Below are 10,070 nucleotides of genomic sequence, written 5' to 3' on the forward strand. Positions count from 1 at the left end.
ATATATCCAATTGGATGTAAGTTGGCATAGGCTATTATTGTTGACATCACCTAAAGGTGAATACGTTGGGAGGCAACACAATAAGCCCCTATCTTTCTCAGTGTCTAGCTGAAACTCTATAACCACAAGTATTGCATGAGTGTTAAGAATTATGGGAGACTACGAGATGGTTGAGTATGTGAGCTTGCTGAAAAGCTCTATTATTGACTCTTTCTAATGTTACGATAAATTGCAATTGCTTCAATGACTGAGATTATAGTTTGTTAGTTCCCAATGAAGTTTTTGAACCATACTTGACATTGTGAATTGCTTATTACTTGAACATAGGAAATCATATGACAAAATCCATATATGTTGCTGTTATTAGAATGATCATGATGCCCTCATGTCCGTATTTTATTTTTAGCGACACCTCTATCTCTAAACATGTGGACATATTTTTTGATTTCGGCTTCCGCTTGAGGACAAGCGAGGTCTAAGCTTGGGGGAGTTGATACGTCCATTTTGCATCATGCTTTTATATCAATATTTATTTCATTATGGGCTCTTATTACACATTATATCTCAATACTTATGGCTATTCTCTCTTACTTTACAAGGTTTACCATGAAGAGGGGAAATGCCGGCAGCTGGAATTCTGGCTGGAAAAAGAGCAAACGTTGGAAACCTATTCTGCACAACTCCAAAAGACCTGAGGTTCCACAAAACAACTTTTTAGATTTAGTTAGAATTTTTTAGCAAAATAAATAGGCCAGGGGGGCCACACCCTGTCCAGGAGACAGGGGGCGCTCCGCCCCTAGGGCGTGCCCCCTATCTCCTGGGCCCCCTGGTGGGCTTCCGGCGGCCATCTTCTGCTATATGAAGGGTTTTCCCCTGGAAAAAAAATCGGGGGCAAGCTTACGGGACGAAACTCCGCCGCCATGAGGCAGAACCTTGGCGGAATCAATCTAGGGCTCTGGCGGAGCTGTTCTGCCGGGGACACTTCCCTCCGGGAGGGGGAAATCATCACCAACGATCCTCTCATCGGGAGGGGGTCAATCTCCATCAACATCTTCACCAGCACCATCTCATCTCAAAACCCTAGTTCATCTCTTGTATCCAATCTTGTATCAAAACCACAAATTGGTACCTGTGGGTTGCTAGTAGTGTTGATTACTCCTTGTAGTTGATACTAATTGGTTTACTTTGTGGAAGATCATATGTTCAGATCCTTCATGCATATTGTTACACCTCTGATTATGAACATGAATATGCTTTGCGAGTAGTTACGTTTGTTCCTGAGGACATGGGTGAAGTCTTGCAATTAGTAGTCATGTGAATTTGGTATTCATTTGATATTTTGATGAGATGTATGTTGTCTCTCCTCTAGTGGTGTTATGTGAACGTCAACTACATGACACTTCACCATTATTTGGGCCTAGAGGAAGGCATAGGGAAGTAATAAGTAGATGATGGGTTGCTAGAGTGACAGAAGCTTAAACCCTAGTTTATGCGTTGCTTCGTTAGGGGTTGATATGGACCCATATGTTTAATGCTGTGGTTAGGTTTACCTTAATACTCCTTTTTGTAGTTGCGGATGCTTGCAATAGGGGTTAATCATAAGTGGGACGCCTGTCCAAGTTAGGGCAGTACCCAAGTGCCAGTCCACCCACATATCAAATTATCAAAGTACCGAACGCGAATCATATGAACGTGATGAAAACTAGCATGACGATAATTCCCAATGTGTCCTTGGGAGCTTCTTCTTCATTATTAGAATTTGTCCAGGCTTATCCTTTTCTACATAAAGGATTGGGCCACCTTGCTGCACTTTATTTACTTTTTTCTCGTTACTATTTATCTTATCACAAAACTATCTATCACCTACTATTTCAGTGCTTGCAGAGAAAACCTTACTGAAAACCGCTTATCATTTCCTTCTGCTCCTCGTTGGGTTCGACACTCTTACTTATTGAAAGAACTACGATAGATCTCCTACACTTGTGGGTCATCAAGACTCTTTTCTGGCGCCGTTGCCGGGGAGCGTAGTGCTCTTGGTGAGTGGAACTTGGTAAGGAAACATGTATATAGTGTGCTGAAATTTTCTGTTACTTGTCACTATGGAAACTAATCCTTTGAGTGGCTTGTTTAGGGTATCTTCACCCCAACCAGAAGAGCAAAGATATGCTCCTCAACCTACTGAACCTTATGAAAATATTCACTTTGAGATTCCTTCGAGTATGATAGAAAAACTGCTAGCTAATCCTTTTGCAGGAGACGGAACATTGCATCCCGACTTACACCTTATCTTTGTGTATGAAGTTTGTGGATTATTTAAGCTTGCAGGTATTCCCGATGATGTTGTCAAAAGGAAGGTCTTCCCTTTATCTTTGAAGGGAGATGCAATGACATGGTATAGGCTATGTGATGATACGAGATCTTGGAATTATAAGCGATTGAAGTTGGAATTTCACCAGAAGTTCTATCCAATGCATCTTGTTCATCGTGATCGTAATTACATATATAATTTTTGGCCTCGCGAAGGAGACAGCATCGCTCAAGCTTGGGGGAGGCTTAAGTCAATGTTGTATTCATGCCCAAATCATGAGCTCTCTCGGGAAATGATTATTCAGAATTTTTATGCTCGGCTTTCTCTTGATAATCGCAACTTGCTCGATACTTCCTGTGCTGGTTCCTATATGCTGAAGACTATTGATTTCAAATGGGACTTATTGGAAAGAATTAAACGCAACTCTGAAGATTGGGGTTCCGACAATGGTAAGGAGTCAGGTATGACAGCTAAGTTTGATTGTGTTAAATCTTTTATGGATACCGATGCTTTCCGTGGATTTAGCTCTAAGTATGGACTTGACTCGGAGATAGTAGCTACTTTTTGTGAAACTTTTGCTACTCACGTTGATCTCCCTAAAGAGAAGTGGTTTAAATATAATCCTCCTGTTGAAGTGAAAGTAGTTGCACCTATTACAGTCGAAGAGAAGACTATTACATTTAGTGATCCTATTATTTCTGCTCCTTATGTTGAAAAACCTCCTTTTCCTGTTAGGATAAAAGATCATGTTAAATCTTCGACTATTGTTCGTAAGAGTAATACTAGGACTTATACACCTCCTGAGCAAATTAATGTTGAACCTAGTATTTCTAGGATTAAAGATCTCTTGGATGAGGATTTAGATGGGCATGTTATCTCTTTCTTGGGTGAAACTGCTAATATTGCTAGACCCGATACTAAGACACGTAGACCTGTTGTAGGCACACCTGTTATTTCTGTTAAAATAGGAGATCATTGTTACCATGGCTTATGTGATATGGGTGCTAGTGCTAATGTGATACCTTATGATCTTTATAAAGAAATTATGCACGATATTGCACCTGTTGAATTATAAGATATTGATGTTACTATTAAGCTTGCCAATAGGGACACCATTAAACCTATTGGGATTGTTAGAGATGTTGAATTCTTGTGTGGGAAGATTAAATACCCTGCTGATTTTCTTGTTCTTCGTTCCCGACAAGATGATTTTTGTCCCATTATTTTTGGTAGACCCTTCTTGAATACTGCTAGTGCTAAGATTGATTGTGAAAAGAATATTGTCACTGTTGGCTTAGATGGTATGTCTCATGAGTTTAATTTTGCTAAGTTTAGTAGACAACATCGTGAAAAGGAACCATCTAGTAAGGATGAAATTATTGGTCTTGCTTCCATTGCTGTTCCTCCAACTAATCCGTTAGAACAATATTTGCTAGACCATGAAAACGATATGTTTATGAAAGAAAGGGAAGAAATAGATGAAGTGTTCCTTAAACAAGAACCTATGCTAAAACATAATCTTCCCGTTGAAATTCTTGGGGATCCCCCTCCACCCAAGGGTGATCCCGTGTTTGAACTCAAACCATTACCTGATAATCTTAAGTATGCTTATCTTGATGAAAAAGAAATATATCATGTTATTATTAGTGCTAACCTTTCAGAGAAAGAAGAAGAAAGATTATTGAAAACTCTGAAGAAGCACCAAGCTGCTATTGGATATACCCTGGATGATCTTAAGGGCATTAGTCCCACATTATGTCAACACAAAATTTCAGTGGAGAAAGATGCCAAACCAGTTAGAGATCCTCAAAGACGATTAAATCCCAAAATGAAGGAAGTGGTAAGAAAGGAGATACTAAAACTCCTTGAGGCAGGTATTATTTATCCCGTTGCTGATAGTGAATGGGTAAGCCCTGTCCATTGTGTCCCTAAAGAGGGAGGTATTACCGTTGTTCCTAATGATAAAGATGAATTGATCATGCAAAGAATTATTACAGGCTATAGGATGGTAATTGATTTCCGTAAGTTAATAAAGCTACTAAGAAAGATCATTACCCTTTACATTTTATTGATCAAATGCTAGAAAGGCTATCCAAACACACACATTTTTGCTTTCTAGATGGTTATTCTGGCTTCTCTCAGATACCTGTATCAGCGGGGGATCAATCTAAAACTACTTTTACATGCCCTTTTGGTACTTTTGCTTATAGACGTATGCCTTTTGGTTTATGTAATGCACCTGCTACCTTTCAAAGATGCATGATGGCTATATTTTCTGATTTTTGTGAAAAGATTTGTGAGGTATTCATGGATGACTTCTCCGTCTATGGATCCTCTTTTGATGATTGTTTGAGCAACCGTGATCGAGTTTTGCAGAGATGCGAAGACACTAGTCTTGTCCTGAATTGGGAAAAGTGTCACTTTATGGTTAATGAAGGCATTGTCTTGGGGCACAAGATCTCCGAGAGAGGTATTGAAGTTGATAAAGCCAAAGTTGATGCTATTGAAAAGATGCCATGTCCCAAAGACATAAAAGGTATGAGAAGTTTCCTTGGTCATGCCGGTTTTTATAGGAGGTTCATTAAGGACTTTTCTAGAATCTCTAGGCCTCTGACTAACTTATTGCAAAAATATATTCCGTTTGTCTTTTATGATGATTGTGTAGAACCATTTGAAACACTTAAGAAAGCTTTGATCACTACACCTATGTTTCAGCCACCTGATTGGAATTTACCTTTTGAAATTATGTGCGATGCTAGTGATTATGCTGTAGGGGCTGTTTTAGGGAAAATAGTCGATAAGAAATTGAATGTTATCCATTATGCTAGCAAGACTCTTGATACTGCCCAGAGAAATTATGTTACCACTGAAAAAGAATTCTTAGCAGTTGTGTTTGCATGTGATAAGTTTAGACCTTATATTATTGATTCCAAAGTTACTATTCACACTGATCATGCTGCTATTAAATATCTTATGGAAAAGAAAGATGCTAAGCCTAGACTCATTAGATGGGTTCTCTTGCTCCAAGAATTTGACTTGCATATTGTTGATAGAAAAGGAGCTGAGAACCCCGTTGCAGACAACTTGTCTAGGCTAGAAAATGTTCTTGATGACCCACTGCCTATTAATGATAGCTTTCCTGATGAACAATTAGCGGTCGTCAATGCTTCTCATACTGCTCCTTGGTATGCTGACTATGCTAATTACATTGTTGCTAAATATATACCGCCTAGTTTCACATACCAGCAAAAGAAAAAGTTCTTTTATGATTTAAGACATTACTTCTGGGATGACCCACATCTTTATAAAGAAGGAGTAGATGGTATTATTAGACGTTGTGTGCCTGAGCATGAACAGGAACAAATCCTATGCAAGTGTCACTCTGAATCCTATGGAGGACACTACGCTGGGGATAGAACTGCACACAAGGTACTATAGTCTGGTTTTTATTGGCCTACTCTTTTCAAAGATGCTCGGAAGTTTGTCGTATCTTGTGATGAATGTCAAAGAATAGGTAACATCAGTAGACGTCAAGAAATGCCTATGAATTATTCTCTTGTTATTGAACCATTTGATGTTTGGGGCTTTGATTATATGGGACCTTTTCCTGCCTCCAATGGTTATACACATATTTTAGTTGTTGTTGATTACGTTACTAAGTGGGTAGAAGCTATTCCAACTAGTAGTGCTGATCATAACACTTATATTAAAATGCTTAAAGAAGTTATTTTTCCGAGGTTTGGAGTCCCTAGATATCTTATGGCTGATGGTGGTTCACACTTTATTCATGGTGCTTTCCGTAAGATGCTTGCTAAGTATGATGTCAATCATAGAATTGCATCTCCTTATCACCCGCAGTCTAGTGGTCAAGTAGAGTTGAGCAATAGAGAGCTCAAATTAATTTTGCAAAATACTGTGAATAGGTCTAGAAAGAATTGGTCCAAAAAAACTTGATGATGCATTATGGGCCTATAGAACTGCATACAAAAATCCTATGGGTACGTCTCCATATAAAATGGTTTATGGAAAAGCATGTCATTTACCTCTTGAACTTGAACATAAAGCATATTGGGCTATAAAAGAGCTTAATTATGACTTCAAACTTGATGGTGAGAAAAGATTATTTGATATTAGCTCACTTGATGAATGGAGAACCCAAGCATATGAGAATGCTAAGCTTTTCAAAGAAAAAGTCAAACGATGGCATGATAAGAGGATATAGAAGCATGAGTTTAACGTAGGAGATTATGTGTTATTGTTCAACTCTTGTTTAAGATTTTTTGCAGGAAAACTTCTCTCAAAATGGGAAGGTCCCTACGTTATCGAGGAGGTCTATCGTTCTGGTGCTATAAAAATCAACAACTTTGAAGGCACAAATCCGAGGGTGGTAAACGGTCAAAGAATTAAACATTATATTTCAGGTAATCCTATCAATGTTGAAACTAATATTATTGAAACCGTAACCCCTAAGGAATACATAAGAGACACTTTCCAGAACGTTCCAGACTCTGAAAAGGCATAGGTACGTGGTACGGTAAGTAAACCGACTCCAAAACAACTCTAAGGGCAATTTTCATCAGTTTTGGATTATTTAAGGATTTTAGGAAGAAGGAAGTAGTCCGAAAGGGACACGAGGCTCCCATGAGAGAGGAGGCCCCCCCCTGTAGGGCGCGCCCCCTGTCTCGTGGGCACCTCGTGTGCTTCCCAGACTCCGTTTTCTTGTATGTTATGTATTTTGGTCGGTAAAAATTCATTATATATACTCCCGAAAGTTTTGACCACCGTATCACGCAAATATCCTCTGTTTTCGTTTCGAGCTGTTTCTGTTTCACATCTAGAGCATCACGTCATCTTCAAGCGCTCCCAAGGACAAGTTTTTCGAGAGGGTTATCAATCCCTATCTTGCGGAGGTGCTGCATCACCCTCAAACCATTGAGATGCATGAGGGGGTGTTGCATATCCATGATGTGGAAGGACCAAGGCGTACCGGGAGCGTGGAGACAAAGCTCGAAGCCATGGAACAAGAAGTTTTCAAGTGTCAAGGGATGGTGGAGCGTGGACTCAACGCCAACCAGATGATGATCACGGAGTTCACCAACAACCACAAGCTGGATGCCAAAGTCATTGGGGAGACCATCTTCAAGCTTCAAGAGAAAATCGAGCACCTCCAAGCCCAGATTTATGACCTGCAAAACCAGAACTGTGAGTATGAATATAGATTCAAGCGAATGAGTTTGGCTGCAGATTTAAGGATCCCGGAGACTCGATCATCCTTTTATGATGGAGAGCCTATGCCTTGGAAGACGGACGACAAGCCTACTTCATCAACAACTCCTACTTCACCACCTCCGAAGACATAATCACTTGGGTATGGGCACTCCCCTTGGCAATTGCCAAGCTTGGGGGAGGTGCCCTGGTATCATATCACCATCACACTCCTATCTTTACCGCTTTATTTAGTTCAATCCTTTTAGTAGTATCTTGATCTATTAGTTCGAAGTTTTGATATCAAGTAGTTTTGAGTTTTTCATTGTGATCTCTTTATGTAAGCGAGTCCGCGTGCTATCTATAATAAAGATTAGAGTTGAGTTAAGGGCTTTTCTTTGTCGCTATGATCTTGAGAAAGTAGAAAGAACAAAAGAGTTCATATTGATCTTATGGATAGTGATAACTTCACACATAGAAAGTATGAGGCATAAAAATTGTTGAGGGTTGATGAACGTAGCCTTGGTCATCGTTGCAATTAATAGGAAGTAATAAGGAAAGAGGGGTTCACATATAAATATATTATCTTGGACATCTTTTATGATTGTGAAGCACTCATTAAGTATGACATGCTAAAAGAGTTGATGTTGGACAAGGAAGACAACGTAATGGTTTATGTTTTCCGACATCTCAGTTAAAGTATATTGTCATTGACCTTCCAAACATGTTGAGCTTGCCTTTCCCCCTCATGCTAGCCAAATTCCTTGCACTAAGTAGAGATACTACTTGTGCTTCCAAATATCCTCAAACCCAGTTTTGCCATGAGAGTCCACCATATCTACCTATGGATTGAGTAAGATCCTTCAAGTAAGTTATCATCGGTGCAAGCAACAAAAATTGCTCTTTAAATATGCATGACTTATTAGTGCAGAGAAAATAAGCTTTGTACGAACTTGTTGTGGAAGTAATAAAAGCGACGGATTGCATAATAAAGGTCCACATACAAGGGGCAATATAAAGTGACATTCTTTTGCATTAAGATTTTGTGTATCCAACCCTAAAAAGCGCATGACAACCTCTTCTTCCCTCTGCGAAGGGCCTATCTTTTACTTTATGTTTTTACTTTATGCTTGAGTCAAGGTGATCCTCACCTTTCCCTTTTTCATTTTATCCTTTGGCAAGCTCCTCGTGTTTGAAAGATCATGATATATATATCCAATTGGATGTAAGTTGGCATAGGCTATTATTGTTGACATCACCTAAAGGTGAATACGTTGGGAGGCAACACAATAAGCCCCTATCTTTCTCAGTGTCCAGCTGAAACTCTATAACCACAAGTATTACGTGAGTGTTAACAATTATGGGAGACTACGAGATGGTTGAGTATGTGAGCGTGCTGAAAAGCTCTATTATTGACTCTTTCTAATGTTACGATAAATTGCAATTGCTTCAATGGCTGAGATTAGTTTGTTAGTTCCCAATGAAGTTTTTGAACCATACTTGACAATGTGAATTGCTTATTACTTGAACATAGGAAATCATATGACAAAATCCATATATGTTGCTGTTATTAGAATGATCATGATGCCCTCATGTCCGTATTTTATTTTTAGCGACACCTCTATCTCTAAACATGTGGACATATTTTTCGATTTCGGCTTCCACTTGAGGACAAGCGAGGTCTAAGCTTGGGGGAGTTGATACGTCCATTTTGCATCATGCTTTTATATCAATATTTATTTCATTATGGGCTGTTATTACACATTAGATCTCAATACTTATGGCTGTTCTCTCTTATTTTACAAGGTTTACCATCAAGAGGGGGAATGCCGGCAGCTGGAATTCTGGCTGGAAAAGGAGCAAACGTTGGAAACCTATTCTGCACAACTCCAAAAGACCTGAGGCTCCACAAAACAACTTTTTAGATTTAATTAGAATTTTTTAGCAAAAGAAATACGCCAGGGGGGCCACACCCTGTCCAGGAGACAGGGGGTGCTCCCCCGCTAGGGCGCGCCCCCTATCTCCTGGGCCCCCTGGTGGGCTTTTGGCGGCCATCTTCTGCTATGTGAAGGGTTTTCCCCTGGAAAAAAATCGGGGGCAAGCTTACGGGACGAAACTCCGCCGCCATGAGGCGGAACCTTGGCGAAATCAATCTAGGGCTCTGGCGGAGCTGTTCTGCCGGGGACACTTCCCTCCGGGAGGGGGAAATCATCACCAACGTCATCACCAACGATCCTATCGTCGGGAGGGGGTCAATCTCCATCAACATCTTCACCAGTACCATCTCATCTCAAAACCCTAGTTCATCTCTTGTATCCAATCTTGTATCAAAACCACAAATTGGTACCTGTGGGTTGCTAGTAGTGTTGATTACTCCTTGTAGTTGATACTAATTGGTTTACTTGGTGGAAGATCATATGTTCAGATCCTTCATGCATATTATTACACCTATGATTATGAACATGAACATGCTTTGTGAGTAGTTACATTTGTTCCTGAGGACATGGGTGAAGTCTTGCTATTAGTAGTCATGTGAATTTGGTATTCGTTCGATATT

This window comes from Triticum dicoccoides, chromosome 5B (assembly GCF_002162155.2).
Source record: "Triticum dicoccoides isolate Atlit2015 ecotype Zavitan chromosome 5B, WEW_v2.0, whole genome shotgun sequence".
NCBI classification, from domain to species: domain Eukaryota; kingdom Viridiplantae; phylum Streptophyta; class Magnoliopsida; order Poales; family Poaceae; genus Triticum; species Triticum dicoccoides.